The following is a 24,159-nucleotide window of genomic DNA, read 5'->3' as shown; positions in this document are numbered from 1 at the left end:
CAAATCTATTACTTCCTGAACTCATTACCACTCCTTCATTTCCTGTCTTTCATGAGTGGACAAGCTGATTAATCCAGGTGTGCCTGATCTCAGTAACCACGACGGCAACGGCCAGACACACCTGGATTAATCAGTTTGTCCAATCATGGAAACAAAGGAGTGGTTTTAAGTTCAGGAAATAGTCGAGCTGTGCAAAGAGCCCATTAACAGTTTAAACTGGAAATAAATAATTGAAGCTCGTTTATCGCGAGGGACGAAATATGTGATACGCTACCTTCCAACCCAGGCTAAACTTTGCTCCTCCCCTACATACAAAGTTTGTCTCCTAGTCAAAATGCATCACTTCACACTTCCTGAACACAAAATAAACACTAATTTTTACGCAAAAAAAAATAAAAAAATGCTAATAGGCAAATTTGTAAATAGTAAACGATGCAAGGAAGCACAGACTGTAACAACTACTCGCAACAACTACTTTTAAAAACGTCAAATCAAGAACACTTTAGCAGCTCTGAAAAAAAAGTGGTGTGTCAAGTTAGATAAGGTGAGCACATCAGCGAGATAGGCAACCAAGGGAGCTAATCAGTGTCCTCAAACATGCTGATGTTTGGAACAGGATTACGAACAAGACTGACTGCACATGCAGTGGAACAAGACTGACAAGGAGCAGCATGTGTGTCAGGGACTGCCTGACATCATGAGAGATAGCTGCGATAACACGGGGGCACGGGAAACTTCCTGCATCGCAAGGGTTAAACGGGGGCCACAATTCACACATGGTCAAATCTGGACACGCTATAATTACAGTCCGCAGTCACTACAATACACAAACTAATCTAGCGAACTCGTGATGGCTACATTGTGCACGTACACTGATCACGTTTGCAGAGTACTAAAGGGTATGTTTTGATATCTTTAAAACAGCATGTTTGTCAGATCATTGGCACAAAAAAAGCATCATATTAAAAAATATATTTTGCTGTCATGCAATTTGACATTCCAAACTGCTAGATTGCTAACTTTTGCTTATACTTGTATGGCTACATTGTTGACCCCTTATACGTACTCATTAAGGACGTAAGTAAATTTGGGTGAAACAAATGATTCCAGATATTCAAAAACTGATTCAGTTAGAAGTTCAAGGACACCACTGGCTCCACCTACAGGATGGGAATGGAATAGTATTGCCCTGAACATTACATGAGTTAAACGGATAAGATTATTTAGCCTTGGCGGAGGGCTGTACGCTAGTTATGCACAATATTCATTCTAGTTGTTTTGTGTTTGAGTGCAAACCCCCCCCCCCAAAACATCCTTAACGTTATGGGTTAGAGCACCAATTACCATTGCGCAAATGCGCTGAGTAGTACCCTGGCCTGCACTTGTGGCCTTATTCTAGCTGCCCTTACACAAGCAGTGATCCGGGTATTAAAATATAGCTCCTGAACTGCTGAGTGGGACATTACAAGCTAGCAGGGTCAGGCATGCTGTTTGGCTATTGTTGAATTTGCAAATGATCAGTTGTGGGTGCTGTGTGGTTTAAGCAAAAATGTATGCATGTGACACGTGGATTAGGCCAGATGACGGCGAAGAAAGCATAGAGAGGACTTATTTTTTTAGAACTATAATTATCAATAAAAATGAGCTATATACAAACCTATTCGTTATACCCTAACATACCAGCAGATGGAGCCAAAGCCCTGGAAAAAAGGCAAGTAGTAATGGTTTTCAATTGAACTATGTTCAAGTGATGATTCTCAGCTGCGGTGCACCGGTCAATTGGCGGGGATCGAGATCAGCCCCCGATTTCCTGGAGTGGTGATCGGCTAATCCCCTAAAATAAAACCGATCTAGGCCACCGATCTCATGTCCCTCCACAGAAGTCTGGAAAAATCAGCATTTGTTCTCTTTTGCTGTGAGATGACTAACAGGCTTTTCATTTTTATTTGAGAGAACTACTTCATGTGGAGTTAAAACAACCCGATGGTATTGTTTCACAGGTATCGTTCAATGTTTTACAATAAAACAATATTGGAGCATTGAAGGTGCATACTGCTTGCTATGGGAAAAAATAAATAAATCGGGATCGGCAAACATCGAGATGGGCAGGTCAGACTTCTTAGAGATCAGCGATCAATGAAATTGTGTTTGGTGCACCCTTAATCTCAACTGTTTGAAGATCTTTGTAAATCAGGGAGGAGCTAAGTTTAGCCTGGGTTGCAAGCGAAAGATATAGTCATTTATTTTTAAGGGGAAGTAAAACATACTTGGATAATACTTGTAAAAATATCATGTTTAGATTAGTGGGGGTGCATACTGCATAGAACATATTGAATTCCCCTTTAAAGGTTGTAAAACGAGTTTAAATTGGGCATCACGGTGTGTGTTACAGTAAGCTGTTGGTAGGGGATAGTGATTTTTTTTTTTTTTTTTTAATCCTTACATTCCTTGCACAGGCGGGGCCCCACTAGTCAGTCATGTCTTTGTTGATGCTCACTAAGCATTTAGGCACCTCTCTTTATGCACAAGGTGCCAGGAGTCTTGACACAGGCGGCGGGCAGGGCCGTGACTGTGAGTGCCTCAATGATATCATTAGCAGTGGGCTATTTTTGGTGCACGCGCTAACAGGTCGCCTATGTTGTTGCTGGCTACCACGCAGACAATTTCAGCCTAAAATGTCAGCAACTAGCCGCCCGTGTGGGTGCCAGCTGGGTATCATCCAAATGATCAAGGTCCCGGCAGTTTCCACTGAGGTGCCTAGGAGCCTCTGGTTCCCCAGTAATAGGCCATTATCAAGCGCAGAGCAGCCCAAAACAAACACAGGCATGTGGCAGATAATACCGCTCAGACGTCACTGCAGACGCACGGTGACATGCAGCAGACAAAAGGCAAGGCGGAGAAGGTGTCAGGCACAAGACTCTGCTCTGTTCTCAGAAAACAAATAGTGGATTTGTCAACTCTCAGTGCATCAGATTTTTTTTTTTTTATGAGTTTCTTATAGTATGCAGGCAAGGCCGATGTCAGGATTGCACACCTTTAGTGCACAGCAAAAAGTCAAGTTTTAAAATGACTCCAACAGAGTCAATTTGAACAATTTTTCGCGGTTTATGCAGCTCCACACTTTACAGAGTTAAATTAACATTTTCTAAATACAGTAGTTAACCATTTTACACAGTGCCAGAGTTACTTAACATGATGGGAGTGGAAAGGTAACACCGTTGAGAGATATTTAACAACCTGATAATGCAATTAATAATGATAATAATAATAATAATAATAATAATAATAATAATAATAATAATAATAATAATAATAATAGTTTTTGTATTAATTACAAGAAAATCAATTACACAAATTAGCTTTAATTAACTTTACATTAGCTTTCAGTTTCAACACATAACATTAAAATGACTTTTTCAGCCATGGTGCCCCATTACTCTAACACAAACTCTTTTGTAACATTAAACTAAACATGTCTTTGATTGCAACACATAAACATAACATGATTAAATAAAAAAGTACATTAAACTGTAAAACTTTATGTAGAGTTGGTTTAAAGGTACTGTCTGATGGATTTCCATTGTTGTTTGTAAACACAACATTCAAAACGGATGCTCAAGGATGCCGAGGGGAGCAGCCAATCAGGAATGAGCGTGTAACCAGTCCACCAAACAAGAGTGGGGGTTCGTACAGTGACATTTGCATATGCCACTGATAGTATCTGGCCTCCACAGCTTGGCTGCATGGAAAACGGCGAGTCTCTGCTCAGAAATGTCTCGGACAGGCCAAAACAAATCCAAAACAGTAACTTTAACACCCACAAAAATAAAAAATAAAAAATAAAAAAAACTCAGTCAAGCAACTCCACGTTGCCCTCCATTTAAATCAGACAAAGTTGAAAATACTAGGGCTAACATACTAGAAAAAAATAGTGTGTTAATTCTGAGTTAATTTAAGGTTCCTTTAACGCGTGATTAATGACCGCCCCTTACTTGGAATGCCTGTATTGGGGGAATTCCAGTCGTAACTTAGCAGACACGTCCAAATCAAAATTTCGCAGTAATACATTTAATAATAGTGCATTTATTTGTGGAGACAGGGGTCAAGTTGTACTTTGCAATTTTAAAAATGTGCAGAATTTCACAAGTTACTTCATATTAAATAGCATATAGCTCTTAATATGAAAAGAAAAATGCACTGAGCTCTCACCAACATCTTACAAATGCGAATATGCCATCTAGTGGCAGAAAAATGACTTCAACAGAAATCAATATCACACTTGTTTTTTACAGTACAGTGCATCTTTAATTTTAACGCAATTTTATGAAATGTTATGAAATTACTGTATCAATGACAAAGATGCATTCAACTTTTTTTCCCACTTATGTTAATAAGGTATGAAAACATTTTAATGTACATTTAGAACAGATCTAAAAATTAGTTAACTGAGTCATGTGATTAATTACGATTAAACATTTGAATTGCCTGACAACCCTAGAAAATACACTTTGGGTGTTAAAATCAGCTCAACAACACATTTTAACGCTCCAATTTTTCTTGAAGCAACATGCTGGGTAGTAATGAGTTCTACAGGGAGAGAAGAATTTTTAATGTTAAAAATGCACATGGTCTGCAGATTTTCACCAATAGCAGGTGGCTCTGGAACTCCGCGATAAACTCACTGTATTGTCGTCAAAAAATTAAGTGGCATTTGCTGAATAGTAAGGCAGAGAGGTGCTGTAAACGGGCAGAAGACAAGGGAGAGATAAGCGCCCATGTCAGTGCGTACATGCATGTGTGAACGTTCTGCAAGCCGTGCAGCTGGGCTGCGTGTATGTTGCATTTGGGCCCGAGCCAAGAATCAGCGGAGCGCCATAAAACTTAAAGCTATTGTGTGTTCTATGCCTTTTGCCTCAACTCCCCCTTGCCTCTGAAAGCTACTATTCATGACAAGGACAGAGGGACACTACACAATGGATCTCAATTCTGCCCTGCCTATGTGGAACAATAAACAAACGAATTCAGTCTTTCCAGTCTCCGCCCACCCGAGTGGTTGCATGTACGTTGCAAGCGCTGCATGCCAGCCAAGGTGGAGCTGACAAGGCCAAAGGTTGAGCATGTTGCTCGAAGGCCATCAAACCGTCTCACGTCCCAGCTGGATACGAGGTTGGGGAGGGTGAAACAACAACAACTGCGTACACGGATGGAATAATTGATAACGGCTTTAGACGTCACACAGCTCATTAGAAGGACGTAAAGGTTATAAAAGGCTGCTTGTTTTTCAAGAAAGGGGAAACACGATTAGTCACGCAGGGTGTTATAAGTGATGGTTAAGTGTGTGTGGGAAAATGATTGCATTCGTGTCCTTGAAAGTGATTTGTTTCAAGTCCCATGTGCATCATATGATTTTATTGCAGTGTGTGCTTTAGTTAGTTAATTATGGTGATTTATTTGCTTAAATTGTGTGTGGAACTGATTGCTGATTAATTACATTTTGGAAAAAAAGAAGCAGAAACAAAATGCAGTAGTTGGTAGGGGTTGAACCAATTAATTGACTAGTCAACTATACAACTAGAGCTGTCAAAATTAATGAATTAATCGACAACTATTTTAATAAATCGAGGATTTCATTTCTGTAGTCCTTCATGAAAGAAGACTGATTATCTTCTATGTTTAATCAAAATAAGCCATTTGCAAACATACCGGGAACATAGTACAACAATCAATCCACCTTTTATTAATTACTATACGAATACAAAGTACGACATAAACAGCAATTACTGGTCAATAAAAACTAATCAGGGAAAAAATGCTTTTGTAACACACCTTAATGCAAAAGTAAAATGAATCAGATTAGTCGATTAATCGACTGAATAAATTATTGGCCTCAACTTCCACTCAGCCAATTTACAGAAGACTTATGACTCGCCAGTCTGCTGCCGTCGCCGGACTCAAACGCTTTGTGGAGCAGCGACATGTCTGGCTAACAAGGCGACAAGATCCGTCACAAATATATCAACGCATGTCTGCAATAACAATTCCAACCGCTGCTTGAAATATTCATTCCAGTGGGACTAAAGGACTGGAGGTGATGGACAAGGGCAGCGGCTTGGCACGCCCTCAATTGAAAACTAACCAGTAGGAAAAGCCTCTCTGTTACTTCTTGGTTGGCCGCTACATAAGAACTTCCAAATATGGGCAAGATTGTGCCTGGATGCTGTCATCCTTGCACGCTGCCTAACGGTAAACGCTAAGAAAACTAAGTGCAGTGAGAACAAAGCCTTTTGTCGTTTAACTGTGACTCAATTTCAATCGTGGTCAAGAAGTGCTTATCACAACACTGGCATGTAAACAAGAGTTCAAAACATTGAGAAAGATTATCCCATTCCTTGATAGCAAACCTGCTCATAGTTCAAGAGAGTTTATCTAGGCTTGCAAAGTTAGCACTTTCAAATCTGTCTTACATATGTTGTTTTGCATTTTCTTACAAACCTACTTAGTGTTAACACAAGTGTAAAGATTTACATACGATTTTCTGTCATCACTAACTCCCACAATAAATACAAATAACTTTCCCTGAAGTTTCTCTGTTATGTGGACCGGGAAGCCTGTTAGCCCAAAAGCTAGCTGGTAGCTAGTGCCTAATGCTGCAGCATTATATAAAAAAATAAAATAAAAAAAATAAAAAAAAGGTAACACAATGAGATATATTCCAGCCACTAGAGGCTTTAAGCAAAAAATATTTCCACCCACATGCCAGAAAGCTGAGTCATTTTGAAGCATGACTTCCTGTTTTTTATTTTTATTTTTTTAATTCAATCAATTTGGCAGGCTTAACAAAAGTCCATGGTGAGGCAGATTTATAGTACAATTTTATTTTGATATTGCAGGGACTTTCAATGGCAATTACTTGTAAGTGTTTAATTGGTTGCTCATTATCCCCTACAAGGTAAAAAGAGTCACATTGCCAAATAGTTGAAATAGTTGTAGTGTCAGTGTGGGTGAAAATAATAATAATAATAATAATATTAATAATAATCACATCCAGAGTTAATTCAAAAGCGGTAATCAATCTAAATGGACGAGGACAAATAGTTGCAGTGGAGAAAAAAAAAAAACTACAAAAAACAACAACAACAACAACAACAACAACAACAACAACAACAAGCTGCATGATTTCCTGTTAAAGAGCTTTAGGCCAACACGATGGATGTACTGTACTGTAGATACAGTTTTCTGTATCACATGGTAATAAAATTAACAATAATAAAAGATTTGAAGTGCCGGGATTTGCCATGTATGATGCCACTGCTTTTACTGGTTTCCTTTTTCTTTTTTTTTGCCTTGGTATTGCGGTCCTGTATGCAGGTACTGTATAGTACACAAGCCAGCATTTTGCTACCGTGACAACTCTATTTGCCTATGCATAATATCTTTATGTACACATTAGAGCACTCGTCTGACTAGCTCACCTGCTGATATCAGGTACCCGTGAAATGCAAATCGAGCACGACAATGTGATGTTATGAAGAGAAAAGAACCGGGATTTTTGTTGTACTGAACTTAAATCTCAAGTTGCACAGGACATTCATTCGTGCTTTGCCTCATTAAACCGCAGGACATTTGAAAAAGTGCCCAGCCTGTCCATGGGAAATTTATTTGCCTCCAAAGTGCCAGCCTTTGCCCTTGCAGATCAGAGTTCAACTGTTCAACCGGGTCAGTGTGGATTTCCTTCTCCTCCCTGAGTTGGAGCACTTTCGAATGTGCGTGCACTTAAGGGTGCGCAAAGAAGGTTGCAAATGTGGAGAGATCACAATGTAGATGACATCAGAAACTTGGAACCTTAAACTCCTTAAGCAGGGGGAGCTAGCTGGCAATTGGTATCATAAACTATGTCCAAGACATACAGAGTACATCTTGGACAAAAGTGTGTACTTCCAGCGTGTTATGTGACTATCAAAAAACAATCTGTCTTGGCAATGCTGGAGAACATACACACTAAAAACATAGCGGCAGTCACTTTGCTCCATCAAAATACAAACAGGGAGATAACCCAAATGGTCACTGCGTCTTTATCTCAGTGTAGTTGAGTCCAAATTATCTTCGGGCAGGAAGGGACATTTTGGAAGCAGGACACGAATAACATGCACATGCTTTGAAGACAGTACGCTAGCCTGCGCGTGACCACTGACGAATCTCACGAGATATCCTGATACATTCTGGTGGAGTAAAAAAACGAACAATTCTTATCTTACACTAAGTCACACCATCAGGTTATGACTTTTTTTCACCGTGAATTTACACTATAGTTTCAAGATCCAGGTAATAGATATGACAATGTTGACGATTCACAAGCGAGGTGTGTCAGTGTGCCACATAAATCAAAGTGTAATAAATTCCCACTATTCACATTGGATAGTGACTGTGCCCGACTGCGAATAGCGAAAATGTGTGGGTAATTGACACCCTCCCCTATAAAATGAATATAATTCACCCTGACATGAAAAACAAAATTCCACAAATAATTGATGGTGAAAAAAATGGTTGTAATTCCCTGAATAAGACATTTGTGCACATCATAAAAGAATAAGTTTTAGACAAATATAATTCAGTGCATGACAGCATCCCCTCCAAAACCGGCAACAAGTACGTTTCATTGCACATTCTGCCAACAAATATTCCTGCCCCGAATGAATTTAGGTCCCAGTACTTCCCTTATTATAATGGCTTTAAAATATTTTATTCTTAACTCAAAACATATTTGTATCCCAATGAGCGCCGGCAAACGTCTGCGAGGGTAGCGGATATTGATTTTTTTGGGGTCATTCAAAATCACAAACATTTGGCAGACATTCAAACAACCCAGGCTAAACTTGGCCCCTCCTTAACATACAAAGATGAGTTGTATCACTTCCTTGGCACCAATTACTACTTTCCTATTAGCCATAGCTTTGAGCCAATCGTCATCTTAGAAAAGTATAGGTATGAAATTGGTATAAGTGGTCGACGGGAAAAAAAAACACAACTGTGTGTCGCTTCACGATAAAGTCAGTAAAAGTCATTTGGTTAAAAAATATCTACAAACACCGAAAAGAGGAAGGATGAACATGAAAAGCAGTCTGATTCATAAGCGTCAAATCCAAAAATCCAAACTTGTGACACTCCAAATTGATTGGAATGTGGCTCGGAAATGCACGAGCTAACTAAAGTAACGTGAGCCAGCCTTTTCGCTCGTTTCAACTCGACACATCAAGAGAGAGCGCTCGCACAAATAACACTATCAATCAGGAGCGGGTGCATCAACGACCTCCCCTCCCTCATCATTTAACACTTTCAAAGCCATGTCGGCGCAAGAAAGACGTTTTGTGGGTCACACGGAGGCCGCTTCCTGAGCAGGCCGCCCCTCCGTCCCTTGAAGAAGTGACATCGTCTTCTCCTCCTCCCTTCACTTCCTTTCTCCTCATGCACTCACCGTTTCTCAGCACAAATGGGTCAAGCGCCGAGGTCATTGGGTCCACCTGCGCCATTCATGCGTACAGTTTATTTTCATGCTAGCACACTTAATACACGTTGCACGTGTGTTTATCATTGCAGTACATGCCCTCGTCAAAGAAGCATATTACAACAATGATGCGTCAAGATCCACACACATAAATCATATTTCCAAAAGCAGCATGCCAGAAAGTGATGTTAAAAAGTATATGCTATCAGTGTGACTGTGTACACAAAGAAATATGTTTCTGTGCATTCAGCCAGCATAAAATTTGTGTCGCAAAGCCTACAGCCGATTGCTTCTTCGCCAAAAAAAAAAAAGAGAAAAAAATGTGCACACAATCAGATAAGTGTAAGATGCCCAAAGAGAGGCAACTTTTTTTTTCTCGTAAAGTTCAAGAGGTGACCTTACACAAGGAGTCACTGTAGTAGGAGCATTGCTGTTTAAAATATAGGAAGGAGCTTGTTCCATCGTGCACAAGAATAAATGACTTGAATAAATGCAAGTGGAACAAAGCTCCAGAGCTGTTGAAATGAGGATGAGTGTAAATGAGACACCTGACTGTGAGGACGCGCACAAGAAAACAAGCTGCGACTGTGCACGGCTCGGACACCTGCTCACACAAAAGATGTAGTGGTGGCATAGAATAAAACATTTGGGAGCCCACAGATGCGCCATCACACATTTACTACAGGTGGCCTTTAGGGTCAAAATAGTCTAAAAGCACACACATACACTTGGCCTCTGTCTGGGACACAAACTTACTTCCCCATGCATTCAAAAAACAAATGTGCAATCCATCAAAACGACAAACTCCCCCCACCATTAAAGCAACTTTGAGAAAGTCACATCCTATTGTTTTTTGTTTTTTTTCCCTCCAACCTGTCTGACGGGAAACTGGGTTACACTAGCGCCGGACTCTCAATGTTGAACAGGATATGACCAAATATGGGCAACTACAGTGGAGTAAGTGCTGCTAATCAGAGGAAATGTAAAGTTCCAAGAGGTGCGTCTTCCTGTGAGTGGGAGTACTTCAAAGGCTGTCAAGAATGACTGCTGTTACATATTTAAGATGGAATGTGGAGTGTGTGAACCGGGAAGTCATGCAGTTTATCAATATAGGGCATAGGTGGCAGTGCAATCCTTGCTAGTTTCATTTCTTCCGACATGGGACATGAATTGGACTTGTCAAGTTATGAGCCATTGCTTGGACTTTTTTTTTTTTTTTTGCTTTGAGCTTTTTTTGCTGAGAGTCAAAATTCGAGTTAGGAGTGAGCTTCAGATATGCTGCCACTCAAAGTAAAAGCACTTTCAGTCATCTTTTGAACGATACAAACTCGAGGTGCAACAATTAATTGATTAATTAACAACTAGTTGATAATAAAATTAATTAGGGCTGCCCAGCATATCAAAAAAAATATTGATATCGCGACACTGGCCCATGCAATATGCATATCACAGACATTCAATAAGTTTCATATGGTATTTTATGCTTTTATTTGAATTTGACCAGTCAGCTGCTAACTAAAATGCATCACTATATTCAGTAGGGCTGGAAATCTTTGACAGTCTCACGATTCGATTAAATTCCGATTTTTGGGTCTACGATTTGATTCAGAATCGATTTTCGATTCAAAATTATTTGATTGACAAATGATTTCTGCTTCAATTTACAGATATGCACAACATTGTCATGATCTACTCCAGTCTGCGTTGCAAGACAAAATGACAAATAGAGACATTAAAGTGTCTTTTTTTTTTGTTTTGTTTTTTGTTTAAACATTTATTAATTTTGTATTGTAAGTGCCTTTTTCCACAAAAACAGCATGTGGGCTACAACTGCCTTTTCCCCTTCTTCTTCATTTCTAATTTAAATAAAATTGTTTTTTGGATATTAAATATTAGGGGTGTTAAAAAAAATCGATTCGGCAATATATCGCGATACTACAGCACACAATTCTCGAATCGATTCAATAGGCAGCCGAATCGTTTTTTTAACATCCATTTTTGATTGAAAAATATCAAACAGAACGTCTAACTTTCACACCTTTTAAGCATGGAAGAATGTTATATTAATGGAACATTAAGCCTTACTATTTTATTTCAATGCTGTTCTAACATGAAAAAGGTTGTTAAACCTGTTTGTTAAATACAGTGGCTCACAGTTATAAAACTGAAGTTTCAGATCAATAAATAATAGAATTTCATACAAATCTTACAGTGTACATGTACAAGTTTACTGAATGGTATTTTCTAAATTTGAGTAAAAAAGAAAAAAAATCGCATAAATCGACTTGTAAATTCATATCGGGATTAATCGGTATCGAATCGAATCGTGACCTATGAATCGTGATACGGATCGAATCGTCAGGTACGAGGCAATTCACACCCCTATTAAATATCGATTCGATTAATAAATGAGAATCTTGATTCTTTTATGAATCGATTTTATGGCACACCCCTAATATTCAGTAACTATATTCCACGATTTTCCAATATCGTGCAGCCCTAAAATTAATAATTAGTTTTTATAACTGATAAATTGTTACAAACCTTTAATTTAAAATTTTTAACATGCTCAGAATTTGAGTTCCTTAAAAGTAAATATTCTCTGTCCTCCATGAAAGTGGACTAATCTTTGTTTTGAACCAAAATAAATCAATTGATTTTACTATGAAAAACAATACTCAATAGTTTTGTTTTTTTAGCTATTTTCCCAACGTTACAGACCAAACCAGTAGCTGAAACATAATTTACATTTGTGTTACTGTTAATTTGAAATAATATCCTGTTTTTGAAACAAGGGATGGAAATTTAAATGTTTTTTAAAATGTAATTAATCAATTGATAGATTTTTTTTTTTTTTTTTTTTTTTTTTTTTTTTAGAAAAAGAGTAACTGCCACATTAATATAATACTGAAAGAATCATTAGTTGCAGCCCTTGTACGAACCTTGAAAACCGCAAATCCAAAATGAGAGAAGTCTAGCAAAAAGCTACATTAACAAACTCACATTCAGAAACCAAAACGGAGAATAATGTTTGTGACATCACTCATTAGGCCACGCCTCTTAAGGACACACACAACACTACAGCTGTTCTTGTGACCTACAAACAGTAATTACACTTAATAAGATTAAGTTCATTTCTTTATATATAAAGTTGTTCTGTTCAGGGGGGAGGCGAATTTGATTATATAAGAAAAAAAAAACACATTTTCATCACAATTACAAGATTTGATGGAATACATCAAGTTTTAATACTTGCTGGCGAGTGCTCAAATCCAACCAACTCGCTGCGTCAATACTCATAAGTGAAAGAAATTGGGAAATGTTACAATGCCTTGTTCTTTCAGGAACCTCAATGCATTGGTTGATCTGAAGACTTAATTTACTTTGTATTACTGGCTCTATTCTGCATGTGCTGGTTACTATAGCGTCTATCCAGTAAATAATGCCGACAACAGCGTGATGTGCATGGGCGCTCACACAATCAATGCCACCAAGCAGGTCAAATAACTGTAAAGTGACTCATGCATCAGGTGCAAAACACACCGTCCGCAAGAAAGTCCTGTTTTTTGGTCTCTCTCACAGTCGCTGTAGACAATAGAATGAATATAATGGGCACTTTTAGAGGAAACTTACAATAAGGCGGCCCCACCTGGCAATGCCAGAGACAGACGGTGTAATTGTTGTGTCTGAGAAAGGGTGTGCACTGCACAGGAGATGAAAGGACAGACAGTTAGTGTAATTGGACCGTGGGCTGAATATGGAGCATAAACTGTCAGAGTGCTCCACCGTGTGGCAGAAAGAGGTACAGCAAATGGGCTATTAGCACACGTTTTTTTTTTTAACCACTTTAGCTGTCTTAAAGTAAATTAATTGTACTGAAACTTCCTTAAGGATGGAGATTTTTGTCTGACTGATTTTTAAAACTTTATCTCTCCACAATAATATACTGTGAATAACAATTTGAATAAAATGGCTCTTAAGTTTCAACTCTAGAAAATTGTAGTTTGTTTTCTACCAGGTCACAACATTTATCAACTTATGGATGAAAGCAATTTCATGTAAAACTCTTAGTTTATGAATTAAATGGTTTGCTGGCTTCTGTACCCTAATGGAACAAGCTTATGACACAATTCAGCTGACAATAGAGAAGAATTTTCACTGAAAACATGAGTCACCAACCTTTTTTGAAACTGACAGCTACTTCTTGGGTACTGATTATTGTGAAGGAAACCAGTTCATACAGACCTATGGGGGAAAAAAAGAAGTCAAAATGTCTTTAATTATATGTAACAATCAATGATAATCAGCTTTGTAAAGTCAGTGATCATGTTAATTGATTTCTCACTATAATTATAAGATAATTTAACAAAGTAGGAAACATATGCACCACTTTATTTCTATGAATCTCTGCAAGTATTTATATTTTCAAATGATCGTTTCTACAACATTCTTAGGAGATCACAATATCCTATCAATGGTGTGCATTTTTTTTTATTTTTTTTTAAGAAGAGATTTGCAGGCTACTCATGTGGTCCTTGGGCACCAGGTTGCCCCAAGGATCATGAGTACATTGCGGTCACCATAGTTGGTGACCCCGGATCTCAGAAATGGAAACTCCCCCTGCAGGCTGACACTGATTGTGCTATTAGCAATATAGGCAATATGTACAAATGCCTTTTTTTTTCCTGCAATCTTTACATGGTGCAAACAAAATTGATGTTCAAGGGATGAAAAAAAAAAAAAAAGTTTTACTAAGAACTATTGTTAGCAACAACATTAAAATGCACTAACAGAAGCAGAAAACAAAGTGTCTGTAAAATTACTGAACAAGTCTAACTGGTTATTTGGTGCAAAAATGAAAGTTTACTATGTTAGTGACATACAGTGACAGGCAAAACAACAAAATGCTCTTCCACTAGATGGCGCAAGGTACTCTTGATCTGGATATTTGCTTTTGCCATGCATATAATACAAATAAGTATTTATTTATTTTATTTATCTTTTTGGTGGTGCGCAAAGACATTTTTCTGATGTAAAATATCTTCCTTGACTCAATTAAGGTTGGCAGACACTAAGCTTGTTAATGTCATCTCCAGTCTCCTAGATAGAAAACAGTCATGTGATTAGCAGAGAGGCGTGGCTGCGCACGGCCGTCTGACCATGACAGTAAGGCCACAAATAGACCTTCTGTTGTCACTTCTGTAGTTGGACTATAAATTACCGTCCATCCATTCATTTTCTATACCGCTAGACCTTATTAGCATTGCGAGTGAGTTTTCCCAGCTGACTTTGGCCGAGAGGCGAGGTACACCCTGGACTAGTTGCCAGCCAATCACAGGGCACATATAGACAAACAACCATTCTCATTCACATCTATGGACAATTAAGATTAGTTTAACATGCATGTGTGGGGGGAAGCCATGCAAACTCCACACAGGAAGGTCGGAATTCATATTCGAATCGCAAACATCAGAACTGTGATGAAGCCGTGCTAACCACTAGGCCACCCGTCCAGCCGCTATAAATAACCTTTAAACTGTTTTTCTTTCTTCTAAATCATTTACCCATTAGTGTCCTATCTGTCCGGAAAAACACACACACACACAGTCGCGCACACACACATGCATTCACAGATAGACCACATCATGCTTGAATGTTGGCATCAATCATTGTAAAAGACTAATGGGATTTTTCATATACTGTACACATATAGAATGTGAAGTTCTGAGTTAACATTTTGATAATAGATATGTGAAACAATTATTCTAATTAGATGTTTTTTCTTCTTAATAAACCACCACGCCCAATGAAAAACAACCTATCAGAATCAGATGGCATGACCGACAAGGTGTCAATGGTTTATGAAGTGAGGCTACATTCAAATCTAGCTAGCTGTTTTACAACTAAACTACCACTTTAATTATTCATTAATCTGTAGATGATTTTTGTTGTTGTTAGTTCTTATAGGGTGATTCAAAAAGAATGACCCTATTTCATAAGCAAATGTATGAATCAGAATGAGGGAGTGGGTGTTTGAAAGATCAGATTTCCCAGTTTTCTATAATTGTCACGTGACACTGACAGACTCATGCGTCTGGCAGCGAAACCAAAAAAATAAATAAATAAATAAATAAATAAATAAAAGTCTTTGTGCTTGGCCTCCTAGATCTCATGACCTCAGTTTGTGATTTTTTTTTTTCCTCTGGGGGGGTTTGTAAAGGATAAAGCCTTTGTTCTGCCATTACCAACTAACCTGGGAAACGTAAAACATCGAATAACAACAGCGATCAATTCAATTGATCCCGATGTACTTTAACGTGTTTGGGAGGATTTCTCATATTGTATTGATGTTGTTCGTGCTGCAAGAGGCGGCCATATAGAGCACTTGTAACATGTGAAATAAAACTTAACTGGTTAGTAGTATAGAAATGTTGTTTTTTTGCTATTTTTTCTTCATAGAAAATTTTATCATGAAATAGGGCCATTGTTTTTTTTAATCACAACCTGTATAACAGAATCAGTACTTGAATTACTCAGTTTCCATTACAGTCATCCCCTGTATATTTACAGCTCTTTTCTGATCATTTTTGTGCTCTTTGGGGAAACACCCAAGGATGACACAAAATGGCGTCAAAGAACAAGATTATCAAAATGATGTCTAACTGCATATGGCTTGAATATATTATAGGATATAAACATCAAGGTAATTAAATTATAGAAAAGCTATTGCTTCCTTTAAAAAAAATAATAATAATTTGTTGCTTGAACAATGGAGCAGCCTGATGTGCATCTAATCGAATTTATTTAGTCTGAGTATTTTAATGTTTTTTGGGTTTTTTTTAAAATACAATAATTTCAAAAGATTTTACATCGTAATGACACACTGGCCATATGTCGTAATTTCTTGTTGTCTAATGGTCCATTCACGCTTGCTCACCAAGGAGAAGTGTCGCGTGACCGCTCTGTGTACATCCACCATCAATTATCAAGAGAAATTTCAAGACAGCATGATGTCCTTGACGCCAAGAAGTAACATCTGCTGAGCTAACACTGGCTTCTTAGTCCAGAAGTAGCACAACTTTGACAATATGGACTTATCATGTTTGAAGACAAAGGAAGATATTGTGCAAATCCAACTTGGGAACAGCGGCCGCATCACGAGGCAGCCCCACAAACCTATTTAAGCACAGAAAAGCACCGTAGGCAAAGAGAACATCGTCAAAAGTTAACCAAGTATTAGAATATCAACTACTTGGTGTGCAAAATCTAAAGTTCTTTCTTTTATCCAGGTACTATTTAGTATCTGTATATACTGCAGTTAAAAAAAATAAAAAATAAAATAAAAAATACAAAAATGGATTAACTATATTCAAGATCAGGTAACCGAGCAAGTTGTAGAGGTGGGAATGTGTCTCAAGGTTTAATCTTTAGGTTTCAAGAAAGTCCCAATTTACTGCGTCCAAAAAAAAAATGCTGCACACTTTCTCAGCTCAGGGAAACTGAAGTGTAAATATTTATTTCAGGACGAACATTGGTAACTGCATGCATTTGAAGACAGGCTCCTGCCATCTCATCTGGTAGTTATCCGTTTGGGCTAGGTGTAGTTTTTCACACTTTGAGGACACACCATAGTCCTCCTGGGACTCATAAATTCTTGATGTGCATACTGTGCCAGTGTCCCACTAATAGTAGCTAACACTACTGATTAAGTGACATGCTAAACAAAGAATTACACAATCGTATGATGTAACTCATGACGGTAGCGGCAGAATGAATTGTGAAGTCTACAAACCCACTTTGACTGCATGCAACAAGACAAAGACCCAAAACACAGATAACACAACAAAGGACTTCCATCAAGGGGAAACAGTGGAAGGCCTAGATACACCAATCCGACGTCGGGAGTTGGACAGCGTTGGGCCGACGGCATGCGCCGTCTGATCAGTGTATAAAGTCGGAACGAGTTGGAATATGTCGGGAGGCGGTTCCAGCAAATTTGACATGTTGAATCGGCGACGGGGCATTTGATCACTGTGATTGGCTATTAGTTAGCGAATCAGTGCACGAGGCAAGAACAGCAAGCGATAAACGCGGATAAACAGTACTGATGGAAAGTCTGGACCATTTTTTTTTCCACGCTCATTTTGCGCATCGTCACCCTGTTGTACCCTCCGCATTTGAACGTACAATGTCTGTCTGGAAAGATGATCGGGAAGATGACTTCGTCTCTTTGGTTCAAGAGAGACCGGCATTGTATGATATTACCGTTAAAGGGTATGCCATGCCGCCAAAGGTATGAAAGCCAAACTATGGCATGACACGGGGACGCGACTGGATATATAGCAGGTCGGATTTACTTTTATATACGATACTGTACAAAAAGCCGGAGGGTTTTATTCATGTGGGAGGACATTGTGAGAGAAAAAGTAACCGGTATGCATTGTTTATTTTTTTTTTATATCCTGCCCCCATAAAGAGGTTTCCGGTTGCCTTTAGGAATAATGACTAACGCCGCCAATGGTATTGAGAGGAATTACTTAGCGCGCATGCGCTGAAGGTAGTAATAGTCGGGGTCGGTGTGGTGTGTATGTACGTTATTTTTCTAAGAAACGTGTCAACGTCTGGGCCGACGCCACAGGGGGTAGGCCGACATCAGATTGGTGTATATTGTTCCCTCGCTATAACGTGGTTTGCTTTTCGCGACCTCGCTCTATCGTTATGTACCTATTTTATAAAATGTATGAAGGTTTGAACATTGAGAATGTTTAAACAAGAGATAAATGTAAGAAAATGTAAATAAACCTAACTACTTCGTGGATCTCATTTATTGCGGGTATTTTTTGGAACCTAACCCCAGTGGAACATGAGGGAACACTGTATCTAGGCTTTAGACTGGCCAAGTCAATCACCAGACCTTACCCCAATACAGCCTGCATTTTATCACATGAAGAGGATAGACTGAAAGGAGAAGAAACAGCCCAAAACAAACAAGAACTGGAAGAGGTTGCAGTAAAGGCCTGGAAAAGTCTTGTGTAGTCAATTGATTGCAGTTATTGCAAGATGATTGGTCAATTTCAGTGGATAAAACTCAAAATAATATTAGAAATTAAAAAGGCAAGGTGTTGAGTCCATCACATTTACAGTACAGTATTTGTGAAATTTGTACTGGTGGCCTGCTGGTGTCGGCGTCAGTGAACTTCGGGTGGTCCAACAAACTCACGCACTGGTGAGCCACCATTAAATTTAGCTTTAGTTTTTAGCTAACATCGGGCTTATATTATAGTTTCCACTGATCCATCAATGAGCACTACTTTACAGCGTGTTGCCAAACAATACAAATGATCAGTTTGAGCAATGTGACATATGATTAAAAAAAATAATAATCTGGTCAATGTTATGGACGTAACGACGTAGCGTTCAGTAACAAAATATAAACAATCCACAACAGTTGGCAGCTATGTATTGACATAGCGATGTGATGACATATGCGCCTTTTCTTTCACAGTTGGCGAAAAGACCTCCACCTCATAGTGTACCTCCCAGGAATAACGGTGAGAAATGAAAACAGCCATGGGTTTTTCCTTTTCTTACCCATTTACAAGGGTTGCTATGGCAACACTTCCTGACTGCTTTGCTGAGTATAAATCTGAGGTTGATGTCAACCTGATTAGGGAGCGGGTGCTACAGACATGACTTCCTGTGTAAAAGTTTCCTCAAGAATCACGCGTGAAATATAAATTTCAGACATATGCAGCACAACACAATGACATTTTTATTTTTTTTGTTTAGTTTAAAGATTTTGTGTACTGATACCTATTCTGGGCAAATTAAGACTTCCAGTAAAGCTTGGTATTCCGTGAACGCATGTGTTCCGTTGCCAAACCAACAGTAGGGTGTGACTGTATCACCATTCACCACCACTCCTCTAAGTACATCTGCTCCTAGCTACAGAGGAATTTCAGCAAAAGCCAACCAGTGGAGGCGAAAGCTTGTGACTAGCAACACAAATAATGTACATACTTGTCCTTATTAAGATTTCAGTGAAGCGGATCAATTCACAGGAATTCCAATATTAAATCCTGAATCCTGATGGTCGGTTATTGCTTTCTCATAGTTTGTCACTGTGTATCCGCATTCACAGCCTCGACTCAAGAGTCAGAATCAAATCCAGTTGTTTGCCACACTCATAAATTAAATATGACATTCTGAGGAGCTAAATAGCATTCAATCGTAAAAAGTCAAATTAAACAAACATTCAGAGGCAACACAATAACATACCGGGGTGGGCTGCCGGGCTAATAAAAAATATTTCTTTTTTTTTTAATTGAATGATTGTTACATTTGTATGCCAAATATCCATCCATCCATTTTCTTGACTGCTTATCCCTCACAAGGTTCGCGGGGGGAGCTGGCGCCTATCTCAGCTGGCTCTGGGCAGTAGGCGGGGGACACCCTGGACTGGTTGCCAGCCAATCGCAGGGCACACAGAGACGAACAACCATCCACACTCACACGCACACCTAGGGACAATTCGGAGCACCCAATTAACCTGCCATGCATGTCTTTGGAATGTGGGAGGAGACCGGAGTACCCGGACAAGACCCACGCGGGCACGGGGAGAACATGCAAACTCCACCCAGGAAGGCCGGAGCCCGGACTCGAACCTGAGTCCTCAGAACCGGGAGGCGGACGTGCTAACCACTCGATCACCCTATGCCCTATGCCAAATATTTAATACAAAAAAAGAAAGAAACCACAGATGAATATAGATGGAAGTCTTGTGTTGCTAAAGTAAAACTCTGGTTAAATGGTATGTATTCGTAGGCAACTTTATATTTGTGTTCCTTTATAATAAAAATAAATAAATAAATAAATAAATAAATCATTTTATTTCGTTTTCTATACAAAATATATATTGTATTAACAAATGCAAAAATAGATCATAGAGAATTGTAATTTTAAAGAAAAATACTATAGAGGACCAAAAAGGAATTTATTTTAGGCATTAGATTTTTGTAATTAATTGGCAGATTAAAATTGGTAAATTGTATTTTTTTTTCTGCCAAATTATCAGTATTTGCCTAAAAAGAAAAAAAATCCATTATCAGTCGAACCTGGTATTGTTTTTTATAATTATTAAATTATCTTTTATTTATTATTTTATCTATATCTTTTATTTAACACGGTATGCTGTCGGTTTGAAAAGTAGGAAGAAATAAAACATTTAAACATTTACAGGAAGTCCTACCCTTTCAACATTGTGACATGAACTTGAGCTTTGCAACATCTGGGATTTTCCAGAAAATGATTTCTGACTTCCAGTCGAGGCAACTATTTCAAAACCTTTTTTTTCTAAATGCCCAAACCACAGCTAACAAGTGAACAGTAAATACAGTATATGTATATTTGTGTCACAAGAGTAACTAATGTGTTCTCTTACTAACCACAATATAAGATAAACAATCTAACACGCCAATGAATGAAAATCATCATCTTTAGCTTGGAGTGATAGATGAACACCTTGTACTTGTAGCACCTCTTATTTGGAGAACTGGGTAATGAGCAGAGGTTGGGAGTTAAGTCACATTATATAAGTCCTAAGTCTAATTCAAGTAAGTTTCACTCAAGTCTAAAGTTGCTGTGGCTCAAACACTCATTTTGCACTCTACACAAATAAAATACACAAAATATATTGATCAAAATAGAAAAGTGATTGGAATGAAGAAACAAACTGTGTTATAAAATGGACCATGTTCTACTTTGGAGGTTCCACTATACTATCCTGACTCCAAGTGTTGCTCTTTTACGCCTGACTGTCAGAGGCTCACTGACAGAGCTGCCAATCGAGTCGGGCAACATTCTGCGCGAGAGGAAGTGCAATGCTCACTACTTCCAAAAGAGCCTGTTACCCAGTAACATATTAAAGCATTGGTTACGGCCGTGTGTGCCACTTCCCACGTGATCCGAAACAGTTTGGCCATTGTTCGGCGAGCAAAACCCAGACGGACACAAAGGGAACAAGAGCAAATTGATCCCCTCCTCAAAAATCTGAGCAGGGGACTTCCCATCGTTATGGAAGTGTATCTATGTCTTAAGATTGAATTTCTTACAAAATTGTTTTTAACATAACACACTTTTTTTTTTTTTAAATCACAAAAAATAACATTTAAAAGTAAAAAAAAAAAATAGGATTCTAAAATTAGAAGACGATACTGTGAATCTGATTTTAAAATGTTTAAAAAAAAAACGTAAAGGCATACTAGTGTGTAATAATTAGCGCCATCTAGTGGTGAACAAAAAATTCCTTCATTTTAAAGGGACAGAAACTTGAAAAATCAACTTTTTGGAGCTTTTAGCCATGTTAAAATGCTAACACCTTACCAAACACACGGCCGAAGTGGTGTTTCCCTCTATTCGCCCCTCTCTTGAGAAAATCAAGGTTATTCTGCACTCCAAGCACCAGCCCCTCCCAACCTGAGAAAACGAGCTATGGCACTCTTTGATGTCATAAGGTATAAGGTGCGGACCCCCCCCCCACCACCACACACACCGCCTCTGCGGACTATATGTACGTCCACTTTCTCTGAGACCTCCATGGGATATTGACAAAAGTAGCCTTTATCAGTAAACATTCTGTCCAAATGAATTCAAACCAATCAATTAACCTTCACATTTGCAATGCCAAAGTGCAATGAAAATAAGCTGTCTTAAAATCCCTCAAAGGTTCTGGCTGACGCTTGTGTAAGCTACAAGCAATACTTATGCACGATTGAACCTAACTGAACAAATACAATTGTGGTTAGTGCGCTCGCTCTATAAGCAGCAAGTCCCCGGTTCGAGACCAGCTCTGGGGGTTTTTTTCTCCCCTCCTTCTTTCCTTTTCCCTTCTTCCCTCCCCTCCCCTCCCCTCCCCTCCTCCCCCATTTCTTGCTTTCTTGCGACAAGGAGTCGTTTTGTTTCAAATGTTTATTGAAGAATTGATGCCTTGCATTCAGAAGAGTGTTCAAACGCAGTAACCTGGCTCTCGCAAGATGAATTCTCGCGGTATTTGTGAGTTCACAAACCCCGGAGAATACATCTTGTCCCGCTCCCGTTGATTTCTGCCAATGGACCAATCACAGAGCAACATTGTGTTTGGGAGCGGGATATGCAACTGTGAGGGAACCAGGAAGCCAGCGCTGACGCTGGAGCCAACAAACAAGCTGAACATGGACGAATAGACGCTGCAATTAATTCTGTTCTTGCAGAATTACTCACCGTTTCCTTGTTGAATGTTGAACTGGGAGGGGCTTCGTGCATTTCTAGCTGGTAAGATGTTCGTGGAAGACAAAATTTTCACCCATGGCCGTGATTGGTTAAAACAAACGTGTAGAATGCTGCATCGTCTAATCAGCTCGAATTATTGTACAGAAAGTCCCGCCTTTCGCGACCAAATTACTGTGGAGGGGTACCAGATGGTTATTGCAGAGAACTCACTTGAGTGAAGCGCATATCCGTCTGGCTATTGCCAGGTTACAAACACAGAGTTCCAACAGCAGACTGCAGTCGGCTCATCGGGGGCGCGGCAATCACACGGGGAGAGGTGGGGTTATACTGAACCGGGCGTTTTACTTCTGTGTGAGAAAACTAAACTGCAAAACACCTAATATTTCATAAAAAATGGCATTGCCATGGTGTCAAAGGTAAGATTGAATCATTATATGCCTATAGTTAACTGTTGGAAGGGCTTAAAATACCGTGGTGTAATCCCTTTAAAAACCCACTATTGATTTCAATAATATGCTATAAAATATGACCTATCACATCAACATACATTTGCTTTATTATGTAATTCATAGGTCTGTAAAGCTTTTAGGACCAGAGCGTTATGTTCTGATCTCTTTGTTCTGGTCAGAATCAGAGCTGCAGTGTTCTGAATGAGCTGTAGCTTTTTAATGCTATTTTGAGAGTCCAGTCACAAGACTGTTACAATAATCAAGCCTACTTGGAGATAAAAGGATGAAAAAGCTTATCCTGGTCTGCTAAGAGCATGCGACCCTTCACTCTGAAGATGTTTTTGGCTGTTTTAGTCATTGATTTAACTACTGAAAGTCAGGTCTGAGTCTATCAGCATCTTTGGTTTCTCAAGACAGTGACTCCAGGTGTTTTCTAACAGCAATCCCCCTTTTTTTGTATTGCCGAAAACAATTACCTACTTTGTGTTGGTTTAGCTGAAATTTTGGTTCATCCAGTTGTTAGTTTGCTCAAGACAGCAACACAACACGTTCATTGAACTGCTGTCATTTGTGGATATTGATAAATGTGTGACAACAGCTATAACGTACACAGATTGAACAAAAGTCGTCCCAGTACTAACCCTTGAAGGACGCCACGTCATAGCCATTCGATCAGATTTGAAACTTCCAATGATCACAAAGTAACTCATTTCCTCCAAATAGGACCTGAACCATTTTATGACTGCCCTATTTAATCCCACCTAACATTCCAATTTGTTCAACAGTAAATTATAATTAACTGTATCAAACGCTGAACAGAGATCCAAAAAAACTAACATCTACCAAAGTTCAGTTAATCATGTTACGCTTCATTGGTCATGTAACGAACGGTTCTACACTGAATTTTTTAGTCTGAATCTTATGGAAATGTGACGGTAAAAA

General features: G+C 38.8%; 1 protein-coding gene across 4 annotated transcripts in view; it reads right to left on the bottom strand.

Annotated features, from left to right (window-relative positions):
* LOC144016339 (guanine nucleotide-binding protein G(I)/G(S)/G(O) subunit gamma-12-like) overlaps positions 1-24,159 on the bottom strand; it is a 52,256-nt gene that overhangs the window by 23,138 nt on the left and 4,959 nt on the right. For 2 of the 4 annotated variants that reach the window (XM_077517350.1, XM_077517357.1), the window contains exon 3: positions 13,682-13,747. The exons of the other annotated variants lie outside the window; for them this stretch is intronic. The gene's annotated coding sequence lies outside the window, so the exon portion shown is untranslated. The remainder of the gene's footprint in view (positions 1-13,681; positions 13,748-24,159) is intronic. 4 annotated transcript variants of the gene reach the window in all.

This window comes from Festucalex cinctus, chromosome 1, assembly GCF_051991245.1.
Source record: "Festucalex cinctus isolate MCC-2025b chromosome 1, RoL_Fcin_1.0, whole genome shotgun sequence".
NCBI lineage: Eukaryota > Metazoa > Chordata > Actinopteri > Syngnathiformes > Syngnathidae > Festucalex > Festucalex cinctus.
The sequence above is the reverse complement of the archived record's forward strand: the minus strand, read 5'-3'. Positions and strand labels throughout refer to the sequence as shown.